The sequence below is a fragment of the Ambystoma mexicanum genome, chromosome 4q (genome assembly GCF_040938575.1).
Source record: "Ambystoma mexicanum isolate Mex_15411 chromosome 4q, UKY_AmexF1_1, whole genome shotgun sequence".
Taxonomy (NCBI): domain Eukaryota; kingdom Metazoa; phylum Chordata; class Amphibia; order Caudata; family Ambystomatidae; genus Ambystoma; species Ambystoma mexicanum.
The window spans coordinates 399,541,305-399,568,712 of NC_090928.1; positions in this window are offsets into that span (position 1 = coordinate 399,541,305).

Consider the following 27,408-nt stretch of genomic DNA (forward strand, 5'->3'; position numbering starts at 1 on the left):
GGGCACAGTGTTGTGCCCGCAGGTCGGCAGAGCACGCTGCCTGATTTCTTAATTCTACACGACGCTTGATGCCACATTCAATGCTTTTTCTCCAACCACAAGTACAATAAAATCCACGCACCCGACCCTCTGCGGCAAAGCCCGCGCAGGCCAAGGGCGCGGTGTTGTGCACCGCAGGTCCGCAGAGCAGGCTGCCCGATTTCCGTGTTCTACACAACGCTTGACACCACGTTCAACACTTTTTCTCTGCCAACACGTATGATCAAATCCACGCGCCCGACCCTCTGCGGCAATGTCTGCACAGGCCAAGGGCGCAATGTTATGCTCTGCATGTCCGCAGAGCACTCTGCCCAATTTCTTCATTCTACATGACGCTTGATGCCACAAACACACTTTTTCTCCACCCACATGTACAATACAATCCACGCACCTGACCCTCTGAGGCAAAGCCTGCGCAGGCCAAGAGCACAGTGTTGTTCTCCGCAGGTCTGCATAGCACGCTGCCTGATTTCTTCGTTGTACATGATGCTTGATGCCACATTCAACAATTTTTCTCTTCCCACACGTACAATAAAATCCACAAACCCGACCCTCTGCAGCGAAGCACGCGCAGGACAAGGGCGTGGTGTTGTTCTCAGCCGGTGTTAGGCGCCACACAATGGAGTCGCTATGCTTGTCGCTTCAGCTGGCTAAGATGGCTGCCTTTCATCTGCCCACCAGACTCACAAAGTACGTTCTCCCGCCTCTCCAAGAAAGTGGCAATAGCACTCTCTCAGCATGGCAACCGCATTGCCCCCATATTCAATTAAATCCACCACCTTCCTACACTCCATCATACCCCGAGAGTTTATCCTCCGCACCTCAACTGTCCCAAACACCTACCAACGCCCGCTGAACCCTGCCGGCCTCCACCCAGCATCACACGATTCTCGGCCTAATCCCAGACATGAGTCTTCCTATATCCACACAGCTACGTAACCTCAGAATCAGCTCTAGAACCCCACTAGTCCATACGCAACATACACAACCCCTCTCTGCCCGCAGCCCCAACATCAGCCGCCTGATATCCACACATTCACGTCACGTCAGAATCACTTCCAGAACCCAAGCCGCACGCAACTAAAACAATGCCTCTCTGCCCACAGCCCCATCATCAGCCGCCCAATAGCCATGAATTCACGCAAGGTCAGAATCGGCAACAGATTCTCCCCACACTATACACATTTCTCACAATGTTCTATGACTATAAGCAAGCTGCCCCAGCACACATACAGCCCTCATGCCAGGCACCTAGTCTACCCCAGCCCACTGAAAAGGCCTGTTTGCCTACTATGATTACCTGTATGCAAGACTACAATGCATATATGCCACTTGTAACCACTACCAATGCCCACCTGACCAAAGCCTGCACCTTGACCCATGCTAGCTTGCTTAAGGCCAATGCCTGTTGGCCCAGCAGTAACATACGCAATGCCACTCTCATAACCCTGCCCGCTGCTTGTGTGCCCTCTGACAATGCTGGCATCCCCACCCAATCTATCTATATGCCCACAGCCACTGCCACTGTGCCCCATCCAGCCTGGACATCCTGCCTCCCCACCCACTCCCAACCACCATCCACAGAGAATCAGCTGCCCCCAAGAACCCTCCGCTCAAACTAGCCCTCATAAACGCCCGATCCTTGCCAGCCTATGCAGGCAAGTTTCTAGTCCATTTGTAGCCCAGGCACTACATTGCACCCCCGCCCCCCTTAGTGTGGGTGGGCAGACCAAGTATATCCTTAGTATTTTTACTGAATAATAATTTAACTCCCACATATTCAAATAACGTGGGTGATCTTTCCAAGCACTGATTAAAGGTATGGGCATTTAAAAAGAGTGGGTATACCTTACCTTATTGTGGCCAACATCAGAATCCCATAAAGAGAAAGGTTGTATGTAAAAAGGAGATTTGGAAAGGTCTAGTACTCCCTGAACCCTGCCTTAAAGCAGAGGGGTCCGAAATCATAACTGAATATCTGGGTTGGTGGCATAGGAAAAGTGTCTTCCCAAAGTTAAACAGAGGGAAGTCACTGATTTAAAAGCACATCTCTGCAGAAAGTGACAAAGTGACTCCTAATAGCATAGATATTTTTCATTTCATAGTGGTGAAGGAAAAAAGGTTCCATTTATAACAAAAATGTGTTATTCTTAAACATTAAACATGTGTTGTGCTATATCACTGCTAGCATTGCCAAGTGTGCAGGGAGATTAAAATAAAGACTGCTGCGTGTTAAGGAGAATTCTCATTCTATGGCTCATTTCTCTTACCTATAGAGTCCCCCAGCAGCTTTCCTGGATTTGAACGGTTTGTTTTTTTCTCCTGCTAAGAGTGTGACTCTTTTCCCCACTCTTAGGCATATTTGCTATGTGTGTTGTAGCCTATTTTCTGTGTTTAATGTCTATGGGGTTTTTCTCACATCCATAGGAACCATCTTTATCCACATGTGTTACACAGCACCCTCTGTGCAGTGACACAGGGGTGTCGTAGCGACCCCCAAACATAGACTCCATACCCTGGGACTGACTACTGTCTCCCAGGGCATTTAAAGTCCCCATTGACTTTACCTGTCAATCTCTGTGAACAAAACCAGTACAACCCATCTTACTATGGAGGTACTGGAAAGGGTTAATAGTGTTTCCCTTATGTTCATTTTCGAGAGTGTATCCTACAGCCCCTCTCTCAAAAGTTTCTGGCTGGTGGCAGTGCTTACTACCGAAAATATTTGACCGCAAATATTTCCCTATGGGATTTTCCCTTTGTTCGAGGCTACCACATTTACTGACAGCCTCTAACATACCTCTGGTTTATTTTTATATTAACTTTACTCCGGTGGGTTTTATTTGCCAGAACTTTTATATAAATTCTTTCTCGTGTCTTTCTCTAAACTCCTAACCCAGGTCAGGGATCCTTTGTTCGTCCTTTTGATGGGGCTTCTGCCAAGAAGCCCTCCTTTTGGCGCTACAGAGTCTGGGGTGGATCCATTGTGTGGGAGGGGGAGTGGGACCCCTGGGCAGGGTTGCCTCAGCAACCCATGTCGCACTTTGCCCTGAAAGGCTAGAGGGTCTCCCGCCAAGATGACCACTCCACTGTGTGAGTGACAGCTAGGCTCTATGAATGGGGATCTTTTTGCATGAAAGCAGGGTCCTGAGGACTGGAAGAGCAAGACGTCGCCACTGGAACGAAGAAGCTGAAGAGGAGAGAAGCCAAAGACATCTGCAATGACTGAACCACCGGAGAAGCCCTGCGCAGCGTCTCACCACATATCTCCACACGACGAGAGAAGATCTTCATCTGAAAGAGCATTCTTCCCTTGAGCTGGTGGGGCCAACCAGTTTGCCAATCGCCTTCCTGGACCTGCCTTGGTCGAATCGCCAGTACCCTGTACTCGGATACCAGATTGCCAGGCACCCTTCCACCCGGACCGCGATTTAAAGGAACGTACCTTTTATTTCATTTGGCAACACCGCGGCTGGTTTCATCCCTGGGTAGTGCAGTGACTCGAACCTTCCTCCACGACGAGAGCCTCTCTTCCTCTGCTGGATCTCCTGAACTGCAGGAACTACCAGGAACAACCGCCACAGCAGGAGCCTCTTCTTCATTTTAAGGTACTTTGTTCCACCAGGCCGACCCTTTCCACGTGGTAGTGCTAAAGGCGTTTTAAATCCTTTACCTACCTGTTGGGTTGGCCGCCCCTATCCTCTAACATTGTCTTTCATCTTCTGCAGCCACCTTTTTGAATCGTTAACCAAAGACTTGACTGCAGCTACAAGAACATTTTACTCCTGGGCCCTTTGCCCTGTACCACTGACTCTGGCACAGGCCTATTGACTCTGGCTGAATTTGTTAGAACTGCCTTCTCTAGATGGCTTCTCAACTAGAACTGTGTTGGTGCACCCACCTCTTATAACTACCTTTTCCTTCCCACTTTTCAAACCTGTGAAGTGCCATTTTGCTCGGTACTGCCTTGCCTAAACTTGTTCACAAACCTATGGGAAGTGTTGCTAGGGTGTTTACGAAGATATTCCTGTATAACTTGTGCTTTCCCTCCCTTGTGAGAAATTGCTAGAGTGCCATTTGTGTTTGCTTTTCACTGTGCCGTTTTGCTCAGTTTTCACTATTGCTCAAACTTGTCTACAATTTAACTAGGGAGTTGTGTATAATTTTCTTGACTGATGTGAACTTGCTTTTATAACTGTGATTAATGTGTTAATTTAGAAGTGTGTAAAATAAATATATATATTCTTTTTAATACAAAGCTTTGGTCAGTGTTTCCTTGTGCCATAGTATTGTAGCCCTAATGTGTAAACCATGAATACTGCTCATCTCTCTCTTGACATAAGTCTGACTGCTAAGGCACAGCTACCAACTAAATCTTTGTGGTACAGACTGATACCAAAGGGGATTTATTGCTCATACCTGTAGTCTTAATCTTCTGTAGTGCTCCCTAAGGGAACTGCACAGGATTCTGCCTAACACTGCGCATGTCAAATTTCTTTTTACCAACAGAAAAGTGTTGCATGTTATTTAAAGTAAACCCCATGCAAAATGTTTGTGAAGTTACATTGTTTTGCGATGTCCAGGGAGCTGCACAATTCTATATAATAAGAGTATTTTGTGAGTGACCCAGGTATCTGAAGTATTCTGTAGACCTTTGGTTCTATGTACCCAGGGTGGAAAAGAGCCCAAGAAGGAAAACAGTATATGTTGTTGGGTTAAATAGTCTGGAGTCTGTGCTATCCTAAACCAACTGGCGTTTTCAGTTTGTGTGAAAAGTGAATTGTTAGGAAATAAAAGAAGTTGGGCCACAGAGTGCGGTAGCATATCTTGTGATTTGTGCAAATGTTAATGTTCCTATTTGTTAATAAATGTATATTCTTTCTACACTCTAGCCTGATTCTTGGCTTATCTATTGCACACGGGTGAGGGGGATTTTGATTGGGGGGGGGCAAACTCCCTGCATTGTTGACCTGAGTTAGTGAACACAACTGTTGTTCCCCAATACACAATCATACAGTTTATATTTGCTAACTAATATGAAGTATGGCTGTGTGTGTTTACTGGTGCATCATGCATTCTTGCTTTATGCGCTGAGGCATTGGGCCTCATTATGAGAGTGGCGGTCCGGTAATAAGGGTGCCGGTTTTCATGGAAGCATTGGCACTGTTAACAACAGCATCCGTGCTTCCATGAAACCATTCCCATGGAGTCCTACTGGACTCCATGGGAAAGGGGACTTCACAAATCCGCCGCCTGATATCCCGGGCTGTCAGGACTTGTATTGTCCCGGTGGCACTGGGATATCAGGCAGCACATTTGGTATCATGAGGATGGCGGAAACCCGCCGGTATCACCGGCAGATTACATATGTCCTCGTAATGATTGTATCATTTGTGTATATGTGCTGCTGCAACATTACGGGATATGGCTATGTCTGTTAGGTGAGATACTGACGTCTCTGGCAATGTTCATACTAGGGTATCATAGAATGTGGGACCATATGCTAAAGTAAAGGTGCCCTAATCTCGAATGTAATCTGAGGTTGGCAATCACTAACCATACATTCTTTGTCTCAACGTGTTGTACGGGAATGCACTGAATGAAAATCTACATACATGACTTAAACAGAAGCCGCAGCCGGTACAGACCGCTGGTGCTGGAATGAGGCAATGGGCCTCATTACGACCCTGGCGCTAATGGGTTAACGGCGCTGTAAAAGGCTGCAGCGCCGTTAACCCATTAGCACCTATTTACGAGGTCCCTTTGCGGGACCCGACCTTAACGGCTGGTCTAGACCAGCCGTTAAAGTAGGGACCCGCAAAGGGACCTTCGCGGTAAGTATGGTACCGCAATTTGCGGTACCGTACTAAGCGCCTTTGACATTCCCATTATGCCCTATGGGGCAAAAATGGGAATGGGGAAGGGCCATGGGGAAATGGGGAAATACCGCCACGCCAACCTTGGAATGGGGCGGTATTTCCCAATTTCACCATGGCGGACACGTTACGATACCGGCACCAACCATAGTGCTAATAGCGCCATGGTTTAGCACCAGTATCGTAATGAGGGCCAATGTCTTTTACACTTCAAGCATGTTACCCCCTTTTATCCCAATCTCCACTGCTTTACTGTAGACTTACTTGTCAAGTACGAATTGACAATTTTGGCCTTTAAATCTCTTCATTGTGAAAGACCAAGTTATCTGCAGTCATGAGTGATGTGTCAGAGAATGATGCTACACAACCCAAGGTCCACAGAACCTTTCTTTAAGTGCGACAGCACTTGGTTTAAACTGTGGCTTCCACACTTGCGCGGGATGGAAATGTTTTTTAACGAGCATTGCACACAGACTGGCCCTTTCTACTGGTTGTTGGGAGCCTGTCATAATGACACTAACGTTTGCAAGGAGGCTGTAGTGGGCATCACTGCACTATTGTTCAGCATCTCTTGAAATGCGCAGTTCACCTTTGAGAATAAGGTGCCCTGTGCAATTCAACAATGAGTGCAAATGAAAAAAGCTCATTGCCTGCACTTGTTTCATTTGTGCTCATTTTTGAGACTATGTCCCACATACTTACCAACAATTATACCGTGATACTAAACAGCTTGACCAAATATTACAACATTGTTCACTTTAGTTAATTGTACTTGTTATTTGTTTTAAGTACTGTTAATGTGAAGGAGAAATTGGAGCTGTGTGGGGTTTAGGCATTTAGATGCTAATTTTCCGATCTTACTTCTGCTCCAAAATGTATTCCAATCACTGCTGCTGCCTTTGGCTAATTCTTGAGTGCTCCCCGAAAACGAAGACACAACGTGTCACTCTGCCAGCAAGCCTCTGCCTGTGCATTTTGTACCTGCCCCTTATCACAGTTCTGAAGCTGCCCAGGGCACTTGGACACCTAGCAACCCAGGCACCCCCCCTGTTCTCTCCCACTCTCAGGGACAACCTGTGATCTATGATGGAGGGAAGGAATTACCTTTGCTGCCATGTCATGATTGATTACATTAGCTGAAAAGGATTCCCAGGAGTAACAAGATGCCCAAATACGCCACTGAACGAGCCTAGTTAACTGCTCATTAGTCCTGATCGGAACAGTCATTGACCGAGTGCCCTTAGAAGGGACGTAATTTGGGGGTAGCTGCTGCTTCCACTGGCTCCCCATAGACCTATCCTTTTGACCCCTGGGCCACTGGACAAAGAGACTACGTCAAGAGCAGATATCTGTGTTGTTCTTGAAAAAGGCAGTTGTTAATAAAGCTAAATCTCGTTAGCTGGAGAAATCACAGGGATGCAGGAAAAACCATGAAGCTGCCACCACTACCAGGTTAGCAGTCCATTAGTGAAGAATGCCTGAATGGTTGTGTTCAGAGGTGGGGCTGTCTGTGCAGCTCATAACCAGTACTGTAGCAACAGGAAGGTCCTGGGGGCTAGGTCTAGCTAGCTGTGAATGGGTAAGAGCAGCCTCCAGTACTCAGTGACAGCACAGCACAGCATGAACGCAAATCCCATCAGTGTTTCTCGTTGTCTGCTTTGCACATCCAGTGAGCCACTAGGCCTGTGATTAGAGGGGTGTTCCCCAGAGGGTTCTGCCACCAATCCTGCCTGGGCACTGTGTGACCTGACCCATATCTGCCAGACCTGCATCACATATTAATAACAAAAATAATCAGGATGCGAGATCCTCAAAAAGTTCCAGAGTTTTTGGACATATTTATTTCGATCTCAAAAACAGTTTCTTTAATTATTACACTGCTTTCGCTAAGCACGAAAGCGACAACAGTCAGATTTCAATACAAAAACATAGGGAAGTGCAACTGTGCACCCTCATCAAGGATGTGAAAGAAGAGTTCCCTAACGACAAGCACATCTGAGTATAAGAGATTGGTAAAAAAGATAACTCAAGTAAGTGCTGCCCGAGGCTGCTATTCAGTCCGGGTGTGTTTTAAACAGAAACGGTGTACACAACAGTATATAGAAACATACAACAAAGGGTATTTTCACAGTTGTGTCACAAGTAATCGACACTGTCGTGTTTCGGCCATAATGGCTAGGTTGGAGCTTGTGGTTGTGGTGGCCTTCATCAGGAGAGACTTGTTAGGTAGGTCTGTCCGTGGGTGTTATCTGTGAGGTGGAGGAGAACTGTGAGGATCTCAATAGGTAATTATTGACTTAGAAGTTATCAAATAACGGCTGATTGGTGCCTGAAAGGTACACCATTTGGTGTATGGAAAAGCTTACTGTCCAGCCGGAGTCAGGTGGTGTTGCTGTGCTGTTAACAATCCTAGGGGCAGTCCTAGGGCTGCAGGTGCAGTGGATACACCGTGGAGTGTAGATCTGCTGTGCCGGGGTCAATGTACTCGGACAGCACTGGGCTCATGATTAGCCATAGATCTATGGGAGGGAAGAAGGTATCCCTGTCAAGGCATTGCGGTAAGTGGAGACACATCAAGCGTGGTGGCCAGTGGAGCAATGTGTCTCCTGTCATATCAAAAATTGTGGGAGAGAGCACGGATAGGTGGAAGTGCCTCTGAATTCGGCTGTGGAGCTATGTGTTTACATGGTGCTGCTGTGGAACACAGCTTGTGCCAAGAGAGACTAGTGAACAGAGTACAGGGCGCGTGAATCCAAAGTTTCATCAGGATGGACCTGGTGGTAAAACCAGAGGGTAGGAGCGATCTACTGTGCAAAAATGGAGAGGTGTCCACTAGGTAGACCTCACAGTGTTTCCAGAAAATGGGTGTGAGCTACTGTCTGAGCGGCAGTTGTGCGTGAAGTGGAAATTCAACTGTGCCAGGCAGTTGAGGAAAACCAGCGTGGCTGTGCTGTTATATGATGACTGCCATCGCCACGGGCAGATGACTGGGTGGTGTGGCGAGGGCCGTCAAAGTTTGTGCATCCAAAATGGAGCTGGCCGTGTTGGAATGCGGAGGTCCTGCAACGTGAAATGAGAGAAATCAGGCTCTCAAGTGGACGGGGGTGAGGCTTACCGGCTACGAATTCCTGGAGTTCTTGCTGTGTTCACGGCGGCACTGGAAATGGCTGCCTATGGTGAATCAGCAAAATGACTTGAATTGCAGACACGCCCTCTGGCTTCTGAGCCAATCCCAGTGGGGGTGTGTGTGTGACACGTGATGGTGTCATGTGAGTACTGACTACGGGGGGCCTATGATCGGCTGCCAGTGCTGTCCCTCGAGGTGGTGCCGTCCCGTGCTACGGGTGTGTGCGTCCAAGAGGGGGCGGTGCTGCAGAGCACCAAGGCAATGCATTTTTGGAAAGGTAGTCCCTATACAGATGAAGGGAGTCATGTTAGTAATGGTGCTTGTTTCAACAGTACTCAGTGACCATGTTAGGCAGCAGTATGGTTAGTAACATGAGGAGTCATACTTGAGGGGGCAATATTGTACAATGCATATGTATTGCCCCGCAAGGCGGGTTGGAGAACTACACAACCTCAAGTAACAAAAGGGTTTTGTCACCTAAGTGTAATACGTTACAACATGCTTTTTGGAGGTATCAACAGATTGGACAACAGATCGAAAAACATCACAAGCATGTATGCATATAAGTCTGTCCAAGGCAATGTTGAAAATCAAAACAATCACTGCCAATTTGTGTTATAACCCATGGTCTGGCTCAGAGTGGCAGAAGGGAGTACAACACACACAGAGGCATCAATGGGGTATAATCCCCTGGGTAGGATACAAGTCATGGTGCTTTTTGTGTGGCTTCCACTAGAAGGACAAAAAAAAAAGAAAAAGGTCAACTAAATGCGTATTTGTATTCAGATGTGTCCATAGCTCTGTTGGGAAAAACACCTGGGTCAGGCATGTGGCTAGCATGGATCAGAGCTCGGAAATAGTAGATCAGACATAGGCGGGTGTACAAAGTGACCACATGGATCTCAAAAATTACGCTGGACATCTATGGAATTTAGTCCCAGAAGTGTTTCCACTCTACCGTAATATTAAGTCCATTCTTTACGGTACCCAGTCTGTCGACCCATTTTTGTTCCAATCTGGTGAGAGCAAGGTTCATGTCCCTCCCCTCGTTTTTGCGGTAACAGTTGCTGAAGGATGGTCCATGTGAACTGTTCCTGTGTGTGTCCTTTTTTCTCGAAGTGTTCCACAAGGGGTTTGTCTTGAATGGCGTTTTTAAGGCAGGACCTATGCTTGTTTATCCTCTGCTTTATGGGCCTTATCGTTTTTCCAATGTATATAAGATCACACGGGCATCTGATGACATATATGACGTAGTTGCTCTCACAGCTGGTGTGATTCCTCATTGTCCAATTGAAATTCTTGTGGCTGAAGGTTTTGCTAGTTTCGGTATATCTGCAGGCTACGCAATGGCCGCAGCTGTAATGTCCTACGACCGGTGGTAGATTCCACAAGGTTGGTTGTGTTCTGGCAGGTTCAAGGAAGGTGTGCACCAAAGTAACTCTGAGGTTTTTGTTTTTTCTGAAGGCAAAAAGTGGTTTCTTCGAGATGCTCCCTTTGTTCTTGATAAGGTGCCAGTGTTTATTAATGGTGGTCTTGATTAAATTGCTCACCGGGTTGAACGTAGTCCCACAGACCGTCATGTCTAAGGGGTCTTTGGTTTTGGTGGTCAAGCAGATGGTGCGATCTGTGTTGGCAGCCCTTTTCTTGGCTGTTTTTATGGACTTCTTGGGGTATCCTCTTTCAGCAAGGCGTGTTTGCAGTTGTGAGGCGTGTTCTTCGAATTTGTCTTTCTCAGTGCAGTTCCTGCGTATGCGTAGAAATTGCCCGTAAGGCAGGTTATATTTCAGTCCTTGAGGGTGATAACTGGCAAAATGCAAAAGGCTGTTTCTATCGGTGGGTTTGCGGAAAAGTTTGGTTTTCAGCTGGTTGCCAGAACGGTAGATGTGTGAGTCTAAGAAATTGATGGCCTGGAAATCCCATTCGATGGTGAATTTGATATCTGAATTATGGAGGTTGGGCCAAAGGTGAAATGCTATCAGAGCTTCTTTGCTGCCTTCCCAAATCAATAGAACGTCATCAATGTAGCGCCGCCATATTTTGATATGATCTCTGTACGGGTTGCTTTCATGGTAGATGTGGTCATCTTCATACTGAGCCATGTGTAGATTGGCTACATCTGGTGCGAACTTTGCACCCATACTCACGCCTTTACCTTGTTGATATATTTGGTGTTCAAACAGGAAAAAGTTTTCTGACATAGCCAGGTGGATACATTCCAGAATGAAGTTGGTGGGTGTAGAGGTGACGTCTGCTCTTTTGTTTAGGCATTTTGCGAGTTCTGTTAGTCCTTCGAGTTGCGGAATTGAGGTGTACAAGGCCTCAACGTCCATGGTGACCAGGATGGAACTTGGTGTTAAATCCACAGTTTGGAGAATCTTGATGGCCTCTGTGCTCTCCTTAATGTATGACTTCATTTGTCCCACAAATGGTTTCATGAAGTGATCTGTGTAGAGCGACAGTGGTTCCAGTAGAGAGTCACCAGTGGAAACAATCAGCCGGCCTGGGGGTCTCGTGGCGTGCTTGTGGATCTTAGGCAGGATGTAAAATGCCGGTGTTCTAGGATGCGTCTTGTTCAGAAACTTGTGTTCATCTTCGCATATCCACCCTTGGTCTTCTGCGTGCCTAGTCAGACTGCTGATCTCGTCTTGTAACCTTTGGGTAGGATCCCTGTTGAGTTTTTTTATAGGAGGTGGTGTCTGCAAGCAATCGTAGGCATTCGTTGTTGTATTCTGTGGTGTTCATAACTACAATTTCACCGCCCTTGTCAGCTGGTTTGATTGTGATGGATCTGTCCATATTCAGTGTGTTCAATGCTGATCGTTCGTCTTTATTCAGGTTTTCTTGATAGAAGTTTTTGCGTGTGAGGCCGGTGGTCACAGTTTGGGTACTATTTTCTCAAAGGTATCGAATTCTCCCGGGATGGTATGTGGGGGAGGCATGAAAGTAGACTTTGGTTTGAGGCCAGTGGTGTTCTCTCGTAGTCCCTCTGGGTCCTGCAAGGTGGTGTCTTCCGAGTCCCGTTTTTCAGGTGGTTATATTTCAAAAAGTATTTAAGTCTCAGGGTTCGAAAGAACTTTTTGAGTTCTGCTTCAGTCTTGAAGACGTCTGCTTTAGTTGCTGGGACAAAGTACAAACCTCTCTGCAGGAGATTTTGTTCTGCGTTGTTCAAAGTTCTAGACAACAGGTTGAAGATGGGGATTGAAGTCAGGGTTGGTTGGAATACCACTGCCGTGTCCGCATGTACTGGCCCATCTGATGTGGTCGCTTCTTCGGTCTGCTCCGTTGCCCTCCCCTCTGAAAAAAAGGGTGTTCGCCAAAAAAGGACACAAACACGAACAGTTCACATGGACCATCCTTCAGCAACTGTTACCGCAAAAACGAGGGGGGGACATGAACCTTACTCTCACCAGATTGGAACAAAAATGGGTCCACAGACTGGTTACCGTAAAGAATGGACTTAATATTACGGTAGAGTGGAAACACTTCTGGGACTAACTTCCATAGATATCCAGCGTAATTTCTGAGATCCATGTGGTCTCTTTGTACACCCGCCTATGTCTGATCTACTATTTTCGAGCTCTGATCCATGCTAGCCACATGCCTGACCCAGGTGTTTTTCCCAACAGAGCTATGGACACATCTGAATACAAATACGCATTTAGTTTACCTTTTTTTTCTTTTTTTTGGTCCTACAAGTGGAAGCCACACAAAAAGCATAATGACTTGTATCCTACCCAGGGAATTATACCCCATTCATGCCTCTGTTTGTGTTGTACTCCCTTCTGCCACTCTGAGCCAGACCATGGGTTATAGAACACAAATTGGCAGTGATTGTTTTAATTTTCAACATTGCCTTGGACAGACATATGCATAGTTGCTTGTGATGTTTTTCGATCTGTTGTCCAATCTGTTGATACCTCCAATAAAGCATGTTGTAATGTATTACACTTAGGTGACAAAACCCTTTTGTTGCTTGAGGTTGTGTAGTTCTCCAACCCGCCTCGCGGGGCAATACATATGCATTGTACAATATAGCCCCCTCATGTATGACTCCTCATGTTACTAACCATACTGCTGCCTAACATGGTCACCGAGTACTGTTGAAACAAGCACCATTACTAACATGACTCCCTTCATCTGTATAGGGACTACCTTTCCCAAAATGCATTGCCTTGGTGCTCTGCAGCACCGCCCCCTCATGGACACACACACCCGTAGCACGGGATGGCCCCACCTCGAGGGACAGTGCTAGCAGCCGATCATAGGCCCCACGTAGTCAGTACTCACGTGACACCATCACGTGTCACACACACACACCCACTGGGATTGGCTCAGAAGCCAGGGGGCGAGTCTGCAATTCAAGTCATTTTGCTGATTCACCGCAGGCAGCCATTTCCAGAGACGCCGTGAACACAGCAAGAACTCCAGGAATTCGTAGCCGGTAAGCCTCACCTCGGCCCACTTGAGAGCCTGATTTCTCTCATTTCACGTTGCAGGACCTCCGCATTCCAACACGGCCAGCTCCATTTTGGATGCATGATCTTTCATGGCACTCGCCACACCACCTAGTCCTCTGCCCGTGGCAATGGCAGTCATCATCTCACAGCACAGCCATGCCGGTTTTCCTCAACTGCCTGGCACAGATGAATCTCCACTTCACGCACAACTTCCGCTCAGACAGTAGCTCACACCCATTTTCTGGAAACACTGTGAGGTCCACCTAGTGGACACCTCTCCATTTTTGCACAGTATATCGCTCCTACCCTCTGGTTTTACCACCAGGTCCATCCTGATGACACTTTAGATTCACGCGCCCTGTACTCCGTTCACTAGTCTCTCGGTACAAGCAGTGTTCCACGGCAGCAACATGTAACCACATAGCTCCACAGCCGTATTCAGAGGCACTTCCACCTATCCGTGCTCTCTCCCACAATTTTTGATATGACAGGAGACACACTGCTCCACTGGCCACCACGCTTGATGTGTCTCTGTTTACCACAATGCCTTGACAGGGATACCTTCTTCCCTCCCATAGATCTATGGCTAATCATAAGCCCAGTGCCGTTGACCCTGGCACAGCAGATCTACACTCCACGGTGTATCCACTACACCTGCAGCCCTAGGACTGCCCCAAGGATTGTTAACAGCACAGCAACACCGTCTGACTCCAGCTGGATGGTAAGCTGCGCTTTTCCGTACAACAAATGGTGTACCTTTCAGGCACCAATCAGCCGTTATTTGATAACTTCTAAGTCAATAATTACCTATTGAGATCCTCACAGTTTTCCTCCACCCCACAGATAACACCCACGGACAGACCTACCTAACAAGTCTCTCCTGATGAAGGCCACCACAACCACAAGCTCTAACCTAGCCATTGGGGCCGAAACACTACAGTGTCGATTACTTGTGACACACAGTGAAAATACCCTTTGGTGTATGTTTCTATAGAGTGTTGTGTACACCGTTTTTGTTTAAAACACACCCAGACTGAATAGCAGCCTCGGGCAGCACTCACTTGAGTTATCTGTTTTACCAATCTCTTATACTCAGATGTGCTTGTCATTAGGGAACTCTTCTTTCACATCCTTGACGAGGGTGCACAGTTGCACTTCCCCATGTTTTTGTATAGAAATCTGTCCGTTGTCGCTTTCGTGCTTAGCGAAAGCAGTGTAATAATTAAAGAAACTGTTTTTGAGATCGAAATAAATCTGTCCAAAAACTGTGGAACTGTTTGAGGATCTTGCATCCTGATTATTTTTGTTATTAATATATGTACCCTCCTGGGCATATCAGGACTCCGCCAGGGGCCCTGTAATTTTCTCTAGACCTGCATCACAGACATGCTGTAGATAGATGCATGGTGAGATAATGTACATGAAGTTGATCTCCGCCTTTGAAGTAAACCATCTGTTATTTACTCAAGCAAATAATATATATATTTGGAAGGATAGCTCAGGTGCAATGTACTTGCTTTGTGAACAAGAGGATGCAGTGCAACATGGGTTCAGTTCCTGCTACAGTTCTTAGAAGCTGGAGGACTCTGGCATTAAGCAAGATATATAGAACCAAAGGAAATAATAAAATTGGCCTTTTTTAGGGGTGTCGTCATGGAGCTGCTACTGCTGTTTACATTTTGAAAAAATCCTGCAATTACTGTGACCTGCAACACATCCTTTCCTTCTATCTATTTAATGTTATGGAGGCTGGTACTGAAGACTTAAGATGCTGCTCTAGTGACTCATAGATGTTTGCAAAGAGTGTTTGAGATGTAATGTGTTATAAGAGAGTTTTGAAATGCATTGAATATAAGATGTTTGAGGAGGGTAATTGAGACACACACTGTTGGGGTATTGAAGGTGGGTACTGGAGACTTAAGTTACTAGTTTGCTTGAGCTCGATGGTGCTGGAGAATGCTGGAGACTTAAATTGCTGGAGGTTGGCACTGTGGAAACGTGAAGGTGTTGGAACAAGGCATTGGAGGTGTAAGATGTTGGAGGGGGGGAGTGGCTGCCAGACATTTTAAAGCTGTTGACAGAGGGCGCTTAGCAATTCGCAGTGGATGGTGGGCTGCCTGTGGTGAAAGTGGTTTTGGGATATTCAATCTATGGGTGACTGGTGGGAGTGAGTTGCTATGCAATGGTCAAAGTGCACTATTGACAAGAAAACCCCTGTGTGTATTGTCAAAGTGTATACACATGAAGTGGTACAGCCTCTGATTGTCTTCCGGTCAGACTTGCGTTGGTCAGGTGCTGTTCCCAGTCTGTGACCAGACACTTAGCAGGCACTGGATGCCTGTGCTTTGGGGTTTAGACGTCTTTGAGATGCTATCTTTCTTTACAGTTTAGGCCGAATGATGTACAATAGTTCAGGCTGTTGTGTTGGACGTCTGTTTACATTCACAGTAATTTGGTAATATGGGCCTATACACACTGATATTAATGCTACATATGATGATCCATTCTTGTATTAACTGTATATCACATTACAGTGATATAAAAACCATATTGTTCTTAGTGTACTGTGGAATAGTGCTATGTGATGGCAGTTTCTGTTTTGTCAAGGGGTGAAAGGTCATGTGTCATCACTTCCTGTGATGCCGGGCAGGGTCAAATGACATCACTTCCTGTGCTTTAATCAGCGGTTAAGGGTCATGTGATGTCACTTCCACTAACCCTGGCATTTTGATGAAATACGTCCCTGCGTCTGCCTTATTTAGAATCTGAAGATGTTTATTAACTTGCACATGATTTCAAGCAGTTTCTATTGCTATGACCAGGGCGGGGCTTGCTCATTTGCAAAAATGGGTCTCTGGGGAGATGGGGGTCCGCTTTTTGTAAGCTGTTCCAGGGCTAAGGCTTCCAGCACCTCCAAGAGGGTATTCTTCTCTAGCCATAGGAACAGGGTGTTTTGATTTCTGGCCCCCAACTCCACTGGAGTCTCACCTGGGTTCAATTTAATTTCCTGAAATGTATTCCTGTAAAGATTCTCAATCTGATCCACCCTGAGTAACAAGCACTGTTTAATTTAATCGAATGAAGGTAGTCTCAATGGATTGGGAGTATGGTAGGATGAATGTAGGTCCCTCTTTAACAGGGGCGCTAGATAGCACATTTTTATGTTCATCCCTCCAATGAAAATGTTGGGTCAGGCGTTCAAAAATCTGTAAGAAACTTCATAAATCTTCCCCTTCCCTATGTGGTTGTAGGATTCTGTGAGGTCAGATTGGTCATTGTTGGGCTGCTACCACCTTGGCAATACCCACTTTGAACCAGGCCTCTGCTCCTACCTGGTAGGTCACGAGACGTTCCAGCAGAGCCTCTAGGGTGCTCATGTTTTGGATTGGGGCTGGTCTTTGGGAGAGTCCTAGGTCTCTGGTTGAACTTTACCTGACTGGACTCTTCAGGGGAAATAAGTTGGAAGAAGAACACTTGGATGTTCCAAAGAGAAATATGTCCTGTTCAAACTTACAAGTCAATACTTTGGTTTGTAGGTGTCTAAACAATTCTGTTTGAGAGGTCTCTTTGGTTCTTGTAGGATTTCCTTCAGAATCTGGCCACAAACTATTGTACAAGGTAGGCGTTTGTATGGGTTCCATAGAAGTTACCTTTGTGGATATTGTTTAACTTGGTTTTATAGCTAGGCTCACAAGTGACGGGAGAATTTTAGTGATTTTAACAAGATTTAACTTCTTGTTGGGTCCAATTGAATGATCGGATAGTCGAGCTCCATCAGCTAATGGACTTCCTTTGAAAAGGAGATTCTGTTGGGATATTGGAGTTTTTAGCTTGGCAAGGAGCAGTTGTTTAAGCGTATAGATGCATTCCATTGGGGAGATATTGACCTGAATCTCTTCCACTTTTGACTCCTTAACTACTATTAACATTGGTTGGGGGATATGAAAAAAAACATGCAACATTTACAGTTCGACCACAATTTATCTAGTTGATCAGCATCCCACTCTGACTCCATATGTAATGGTGCAGATGTCTGACACAGTGGTGGTATTCTTGTTGGCAAAGACCTTTGTTTTATATAAAATAAAATTAAAAGTTAACTTGCCCTATTTCTATAAGATGTTGCATACCTCAACAAAAACACAAAGGACTGTGTGAGTAGGTCTTGTAAAGTAAAATGTTCACCATCCTGTGTCCAAACCTAGTTCCATCCCTTATGCTGAACTAAACATGGAAAAACTGGGTGTCTTCTTGATCCAGAGGCAGGCTTCCCTCGTTCTGGCTGCAGACTCTTAATGTTCAATTCTTGATGAGAAAACACAGAGAGTAACTCCTTGAACACAGTTCCCAAGTATCAAGGGGGGGGGGGCTCTTCCCTATGCTCTTCTCTTCAGTTCTCAAACGTAGTATTAAGTATGGTTCACCATACTACCAGCCATACTGTAGACCTTCTTATAGTGACTCTTTCAATACAGTTCCCAAGTTTCAAATGAGGAGTTTCTTCCCCTTGTTCTTCTCTTCAGTTTACAAACTTATTATTAAGTCTGGTTCACAATCCTGCCAGACTTAAGTGTAGACCTTCTTACCACAAGAAATATTTCTCAATTATCAAAGGGTTGAGTAACTTCCCATTGTTCTATCTCCAGCTCAAAAATTGTATCTCAAAGATTGTAGCATCAAGTCTGGTGCACTGTCCAGCCAGACTTGACTATAGATCTTGGAGTTCCAAAAAATGGCTCCTCGTTTAGTAGTGGGTCCTCGACCATCTTGTTTCAACTTCTTGTACCTCTCTTACTTTCTTACATGAGCCCTGACTTGTTCTGTAGCTTCCTTCTCTTTTATGTGGTTCCAAGACCCCTTTATATTCTCTGGGGCTCTCCCCGACTTGCGCTGGGACCCTGGCCCTTGACTATGTGTTTCTTCAGTCTTGTATGGGTCCTTAACCCATGTGTTTTGCTTTTGTGGGGTTTGCACCTCTCTTTCTTTCTTACATAAGTCATAGGTTCCTCTGGGTTTTCTCTGGGTCTCCCCGACTTGTTCTGTAGCTTATTTTCCTTTTGTGTGGGTTCCTGACCACTTTATCTTGTCTTGGGCTCTCCCCAACTTGCTGTGGTCCCAATGCCTTGACTGTGTGTTTTGCCAATCTTGCATGGGTCCTTGACCCATGTGTTTCGCTTCTGTGGAGGTTGCCTGACCTTATTTGTGTCCCAGACCCCGGTGTGCTGTTTTTGCAGGTTTTCTATTCATGCTTCACTCAATGTCCAACTGAACAGACCTGGTGCACTCTCCTGCCAGGTACTGTTCAACATTGGATATTTTGTAGAGTTTGTTCCAGCTTATATAATTTGTTTGTCATCCCTTTCTGCTTCTCAGGATATTGGTGTTTGTCTTTTTATCTTATTTGATGCCGTCGGCGTCCCTCCAGCCAACCCAACCATTTCCCAACCTTGGGGAAATTGTGCTGCACTCCCTGCTCTGTTCTGGGAGTGGAGTGGGGCTTCTGCTGCACTGCTTCCGCATTCAGCGTCCTGCTAGCGGTGGCTCTGGGGTGGTACACTCTCTCTCGCATCTTAGGCTGCGTGTCTTTCTCTTGTTTTGGCTTCGCCGGTCGGGTTTCCTCTCCCCACATCACTGGACACGCTCCTGCTCTACAGAGCTGCTGGAGACACTCGTTCCTTCTCAGAAGTGTCTCGTTCTTTTCTCCTCGGTTCTCTCGCCACAGAATCAGTGTCTGGTTCCTCGCTCCTCCAGGGCTGGATTGACAAGGTACAGACTCCCTCCTTTCTTTTTATCAAAGGAGCTGTCTTTAGTAGACTGTACCATGTTTGTTGGTTCTGTAGTGAACTTTGTTTGCCTCATTATCTGATCTTTTTCGTGTCAATGATTTTGGGGACTCCAAATCCGTAAGTCTCCCTCTTCCTCATCCCCATTCATCCTGCCAGGCTTTTCGCAGAAAAAATCTGGGAATTGTTCTAGTAACTCAAGGAGATCTTGTTGTTGAGTGTTAGTGATATCAGAGGTAATTAGAGTATTAATACTCACCTCTTCCAGTATCATACAAGATAACACTGTGGCATTAGACTCAGAGAAGTTCTCTTAACACTCTTCCAACAAGTTTACATGGTAGATCTGCGTCTTCTGGCAAAGGTCTGATCGGGCAATCTTATAATTACATGGTCCTGCCTTGTCCAATACCTCATATGGTCCATGACATTTAGAAATAAGCTTGTTGTCTGAGGTAAGGAGAAGTACAAGGACCTTCTGCCCAATGGAGAATGACCTAAGGGAGATTTTCTTTGTCATAAGATGCCTTTTGTTGACTTTGGGTTCTACCAAGGTGGTCTTGTACCAGTGATAAAACAGCTGTTATTTGTTATTTTAACTGAGAGGCTGTCTGTGAGAGTTGTATTGGAGCTTCTTCCCTTTTCTCCCATGTTTCTCAAAGCATGACTAAAAATCTATGGATTCTTGCCCATACAGTAATTCGAAGGGTAACAAACCTGTGGAGGCTTGAGGTGTTTTTCTTATGCCAAACAAGGCCCACAGAATCATTTGATCCCAGTTGGTCCCGTCTTCATCGGCTGATTTCCTAAGAATGGCCTTTAGGGTCTTGTCAAACCATTCAACTAATTTGTCGGTTTGAGATGGTAAACGGATGTCTTCAAGGTGGTTATATGAAGTAGCTCTTTTACTTCCCCCATGAGCTTACTCATGAAGGTTCTACCCTGGTACGTTAGAATTGCTTTCGGGCAGCCCACTCGAGAGAAGAAGGGGAGTAAATGTTTGACTACCTGCTGGGTGGTATTATTGTGCAGGGGAAATGCCTCTGGCTATCGGATGGCATAGTCGAGTATCACTAGCACGTATTTGTTCCCTAACTTGGGTTTTTCAAGGGGTCCAATAATATCATCCCAATTCTCGAGAATGGTACTTCTATTTGGGTAATGGATTCAAAGAGGCTGGAGGAGGTAAGTGGGTGCTGGTACGCTGACATATTTCAGAAGTCTGGATGAAATTGTTCATATCATCATGTATCCCTGACCAGTAGAATTTTCTGGGTAGGTGAGTCTGAGTTTTGGCCTTGCCCAGATGTCCCCCTGTAAGATGTGAGTGTGCAATCTCAAGCACTATCTGTTTGTGACTTCAGGTAACCACTAGTTGTGTTTTTGGTATCCCTTCAGAAGTAAAAACATCCTCATACCGAACCTAGTGGTGGTAATGGTAATTGCATTGGGTGGTATTCTGGTGGATTTACTGCTGGGATACCGCCAAACTATAATCAGCTCCTAGCTGGAGGTAATTCCTCCACCCCACCAGCAAACCTGTACATAGGACTCCATGGGGCATTTTCCGGTAAGATATCAAGGAGTGCAGACCAAACAACAGGCGAGTCGAAATTAGTAGTAAATTTGTCTAGAAGAACTTTATCTAGGCAAGAAGTCCAAACATTGGAAAAAGGTTTGAAATTTGTACCGACTCATAGCACAAATAAGTTTCAGACGAAAGTAGAAGTATACAAACTCATACGCAAGCTGAAGCTCAAAACATATTTCGCAGAAACAGCGAATGCGCCAGTGCCTGAGACTACAAGTCAATATTTAGAATTCAAACCTAAGAGTACATTTTGTGCCCCAATACATGTACCAGCAATAGATATCTTTGAAAAAATGGTGATGAAAGATCTATCGCAAGTTCAATTTGGAAAACCAAAGAGGTATAACTTAAACAGAGGTGAACGCTCACAGATCAAAAATTTGTTCTCGGATGACTCTATTACTATCAGACCAGCTGATAAGGGCGGTGCTATTGTAATACAAGATACCAAAGATTACCAGAATGAATGCCTAAGGCAATTAGCAGACACTAATACATATAAGGAATTACCACATAACCCTACTATGGAAATAAAAAATGAGTTATCAATACTTTTAGATAATGCAGTGGAAAATCAGTGGATTACAGAGAAAACAAAGTCATATCTCTTTACAGCATATCCTAAGATGCCTCATCTATATATCCTTCCTAAAATACACAAAAGGATTGATAAACCACCAGGAAGACCAATAGTGGCAGCAACGGAGAGTATTCTACAACCTTTGGGCACATACATAGATTATTTTTTGCAACCGTTAGTACAGAGGACCTCGACTTTTGTCAAAGACACCACCCACTTTTTGCAAATACTTAATCAGATCGAATTGGATGAACAAGACAATCTGTTTACTATAGACGTGGTAAGTCTATACACAAGCATACCACATGATCAGGGCCAAGAGGCAGTTCAGACTCTCTTACTTCAAAGTGAAGAGATTGGAGCTAACAAGGAATTCCTTATGATTTTACTGGAGTTTATAGCCACACATTCATGTTTCGAGTATAACCAAAAGTACTACAAACAAATATCGGGGACAGCTATGGGGGCAACCATGGCGCCAGCCTATGCTAATTCTTTTATGTACATATTTGAAAGCAAGTACATCTTAGAAGACACCAGATGGAAACCACACTTAAAAACTTGGGTCAGGTACATTGATGATATTTTTGGAGTATGGTCCGGAAAAAGGGAAGATTTGGACATTTTCTTGAGATACCTAAATGGCATTGATACACATTTACAATTTACCCTAGAGGTCGGCGACCCTAATATACATTACTTGGATGTAAAAACGGTAATCAAAGGGAACAGGATCAACACAACATTATACACTAAACAAACTGATCGAAATAACCTCCTTCATCGTATGAGCTTCCACCCACCCAATCTACTGCGGAATCTACCATTTGGACAAATGTTGAGAATAAAGCGGATCGTTAGTGACCCAGAAGACTGTGAGAGACAACTACAACTACTTCACGAACGGCTGAAAGAAAGAGGTTATCCCGAGACAGATTTACAAATAGCACGCGAGAAGACTAGAACACAGACAAGAGACCAACTTCTCACCAAAAGAACAGAACGAGAGAATCCTGAATTAGTGTTCATCACTACATATGCCATACAAAGCAATAAAATCAAGGATATCATTCGAGATAGATGGAACATACTTACAAGTGATGCACGAATTAAAGATCTCTTTCCACAACCGCCGATCTTTGCTTACAAAAGAAGCAATAACCTACGCAACATGTTGGTAAATACGAGAAGCAAGGATTCAAATAGGAAACCAGACAAACATCCCGGTACCTACCCTTGTATGAGTTGCAGTAATTGTAATAACGTAATGAAAGGCAATACCATAATGCACCCAAAAACTGGAGCTAAAATTAAACTAAGATATCATGCGACATGTTTGTCAGAAAATGTTGTTTATGCCATCAAGTGTCCATGCGGGATATACTATGTGGGAGAAACAGCTCGAAAGATACGAGTCAGAATAAATAAACACAAGTTGTGTATTCGCAATAAAAACATGACCTCAGCAGTAGCTAGACATTTTATGACAAAGGGACATTCTATTGCACAACTCAGATTTGCAGTACTAGAGGTGCAACCCACCAAAATGGCTACTAAAGATATGAAGAAATGGAGGGCACAACAGGAAGCGTTTTGGATTGATAAACTTGACTCTTTATCACCTGATGGAATTAATGAAGAGTTCGATCTAAGTTGTTTCTTATGATATGCATGTTGGCTATGTTCATTGATGTTTTGGATGTTTTTATGATTTTTCTCTAATTGCAGCGTATGGAATGTAGAGTTACATTTTGTCACACTTTTTCTTTGCTATCTATATTTTTCATTTAGCAATCAGAGAAGTAATTTAGAAAACATTGAACATTTTGACCTTGTAATGGTCACTTCCAAGTAGTGGTTCTGCTTTATTTCTTACTATGACTAATGGCATTACGAAAGCTTTCAATTTCCTTTTTTCCCCTTTTTTCTTTCTTCTTTCTTTTTTCCTTCTTTCTTTCCGTTACCACCACCTGATGCATTTACATCATAACTAACATAGTGTTTTGCTACACATTGACACCAAGAGCGAAACGTTATAGTAGATCGTAATAAGTTATAAGCTTACTGTGAGTCTTTAATATCAGGACACAAATACTGATCCCTTGCGACCTTTCCTTACTACTTTTGAGCACTTTGAGATCCATCCGACCCCCCCGTCCCACAGTCGGCATTTTTTCAAGCACCCCTTTTCCGTGTGTTAATGGTAGATTCCACTTTCACCGACAAGCTCGCTCTGCTGTAAGCCATGGGATTTGCCACATAGTAGCATAACAACGACTCTCTTTTTTCATTTTTTTATAATATTTAGTGAAGTCAGCCAAAAGGGAGGTCCATGCATCTCTGACGATTTGAGGTTCTCATTGTTATAGGACTTAATTTTTACAGGAGAATATTGCACTTAACGAGAGAGAGTTTATTTTCATTTATTTTTTGCAATTGGTTTGCGGTAATGTTGATGGAAATTACTATTCCTTCAATATATATTATATGTTTCACTGGTATTCTAAAGAAGTCGGTTTCATTACAAAATGGCCGCCACCTTTATTCACTATTCTCCTCCTGTTCTCACGTAACCATAGCAACTTGAAATAACTTAGCTGCTTGCAAAGTAACGCGCGTCCTCGCGGTCTCACTCAGTCTTGTGATCGTTCCGAAGAGGAAAGGTATGAATGAGCATTCCTGTCAAGTTCTTTTGTTTAGCCCGAATATTCTATAGGCTAACAGCTGTCATACACATATATTTACAGAGCGTTCTGATGAGTGCTAGTTTTATGCACGTACACAAGACATCGCGCAGGGAGATTCTCCAGTCAGCTCTTTTCATGCACCGTTTCAATAAAAGGGAAACCAGGTCAGTTTTTATTGCAATAAGCTTGTAACGATCATGGAAACGTTCTTCTTTTTTAGAGTAATGATTCATTTCCGTTCATATTGCTTTTTTCTTCTTTCTTTTTTCCAATGGTGATTCACAACTTGTAATTGCTGCGTTTTCCTGCAATTTATCCGTATGTATATATTTCTTACCTTATACATAATGCATGATTATGTATGGCTGTTTTCTCTGCTCTGTGACATACACTTATGTAATGGACAAAAAATGGTGTAAATAATGCTGGAATCCATGTGACATACTAATATTATGCGCGAAATTGATATATACAATGCGGGTCAATACTGTTTGATCTCAATGTTGTTTTACAATGGTGATGTCATTATGCTGTATTTTTGTTATGATGACCCTTACTAGGCCCTGATGAAGGAAGTAGTATTCCGAAATGCATTGGCCACCCCTATAGGCACCTGCATGAACAGAGTTTTATTTACCTCACTATATTGTGAATTAAAGCTAACTACATGAAAAAGAATTGTAGTGCATATAATTCTTAAATTTTTGGGACTCAAATCCATTACTAACTAAAGGAATCCACTATTAAGTGGGCATAGGAGTGCAGCCCACACCGCTGGCTTCACGGCCAAGGTCTTCGAATATAGCATTTTCCGGTAATACCAGCATGTTAATTCCGCACCTGCAAAGTTGGAAAGACCACCACGGTGTAAAAGGCCATAAAAAGCCCAGCTTAGTACCACATGAATGAATATTTTGGGCTGATAGCACTTTTACTAAAGTAAGAGTACCAGTCTTTTTATCAAGAGTCTTGCTGCTCGAGATAGATCCCTGAGACGAAGCTGTCCATGCCAGAGGCCATGAAGAGGGAAGATTACAACTGTGGTGAACGGATGCTGCAACTTTATCACTGAAACACAGACAATTGTGACTTTTTGCACATGCCTAAAGACAGTGCAATGTAATTTGCAAGGATGATAATGCAATTGCGTGTGTTCAAAATGCATTTGTAAAAAAGTACAGTAATATAGCCCCTTGATGCAAAAAACCCACTGGCTACATCTTTAAAGGGGGATCAAAGTAGGGTACAGAAAAGGCATGACATCCAGAGGGCCAGCTAAGACAGATGGAGTTGCTCATGTTGTTTTTTATCTTTTTCTTTGCCTTAATGGAACATAAAGTTTTTGGTGTTATATTTTACAAACTGCATGCTAATGTTTTTGCTAAATCATTTTGTTTTAGAAAATAATTCAAGCTTACTCTCCCTTACATTCCCTTCGAGACATTTATCATTAAGCGGCTTGAAAGAAGACTACGATGTATTATTACCTCGGTTGTTTATCAGTGTGATGCTTTCCAGGCATTATAGTTTTCTGAAGATCACATTGTTGTAACACATTATAGTTGTATTTACCTCAGTCCACCTGCCATTCTTTTAAATGCTGGGCTGGCAGACTCCTACACTGTTACATGCCCGCAATGTTATATTCTCAAAGTGCAAGTGTTCACATGTCATAATAATGGCAATACAAAGCATGACAGCTACGGGGGAAAATGACCTTTGAAGAAAAAAAGTGATAAAGCGGATTCAGAGCATATTCCATCATGAAAAGAAGGCAGGTCTTTATAGACTCTTCTTCAAAGGGCAATTCAATTAGAGTATATTAGTGCTAAACGGCCGGGTGTTTTATCTCATTATATGTGCAGAAGACACTCATCATGCTATACAGTCCACCTTCTATAACATTTCCAGCATAGTACGTGTTGCCAATAATAAAATAGCACAGTATTTAGTGCCTGGGCTTCAAACTATTAAAACTCGTTTATATCAGTGAAAGTGTCTCAGTGCATCTTTTTTAGTTACAAATTGAAATACTCATGTTTCGTTTGATTCTAAAAAGTCAATTACAAAAAGTGCCAACTGTCAGTAGGTACTGGAAGGACTGGATTTCTTTACTCTGGCATGGTGGACAGATGTATCGGAGGCCAACCTAGTTAGTGATCAAGGACAACTCTGGGAGCTGCAGCCAAACCAATCAAGGTAGCATGGAGAGTTGTCAAGGCTAAGTCTCAGGGAGGGCTGAGTCTAGTCCAGGGTCCACATTTAGTCCAAAAGGTAAGTGATCGAGGATTACAATTAGACACGTAGTTATAAAAACACTACATGTAGTTAAGGCCAAGAAAACACTATAAAAATGACTATACTGAAGTAATAATATCACACAAACTAATAATACAATACATATATAGTCCCAGTAGCCAGTGCAATAACATCACATTACCCCCACCCCACAATACTGAAAGGAAAGGTATGGTTAGCTTTACAATGGCAGTCCATGAGAATACAGCCCCAACTTAAGAAGTCCAGCCCTAAGTTGATTGGTGCCTTGTGTCCATAAAATTCACAAAGTTCCAAGTAGTTTTGTGAGACAGGAGCAAGTTAGGAAGAGGATATTGTGGATGGGAGAAAGGCAACAAAAGTCAGGAAAGGATCTATTACAGTGAATAAAACTCTGCCCAGCTTTTGGAGTGCTTGCACGGACAAGCATTGGCAAAGCCAAAATACTATAAAGGTTTTAAAAGTTAGGAAAACCTTTAAAGGGGACAAAGGGGTTCAGGTAGGACCACAGTAACTCACCCCACTTGTACTCTGGTTTTCCTTGGGACTTGGCAGGTCTTCAGAGGGTCATCAGAGGTCATGTTTCCTGCCATTTCTACTAGATGTCGGTGCCCAGGAGTTATGATATGGCATTTATAACGCGCCTATACACAAGTGTTTCAAGGCGCGACGAGGCAAGGGGAACAAAGGGAAGACAGACAACCATCCTACCAGGCCAGATGTCATTCAGATCGTGCAAGTGCATGGGAAGGGGAAAGGGAAAAGTGTGAGGGGGATGGGAGAGGGGAAAGTGCAGTACAAGGGATAGTATAATAAATAAGATAAATAAAAGCGGCCAGCAAGTGGCAAGTGCAGAACATAAGTGCTGGTAGGGGGACTGCAAGGATACAGAAAACAGTCCCCAGGTGCAGGGGTTGCCAGGGAGGCAGTGCAGGTGGGCAACTGGCGGGCCTGGGCCCAGAATCAGAAGGGTGGCCAGGTAACCAGTGCA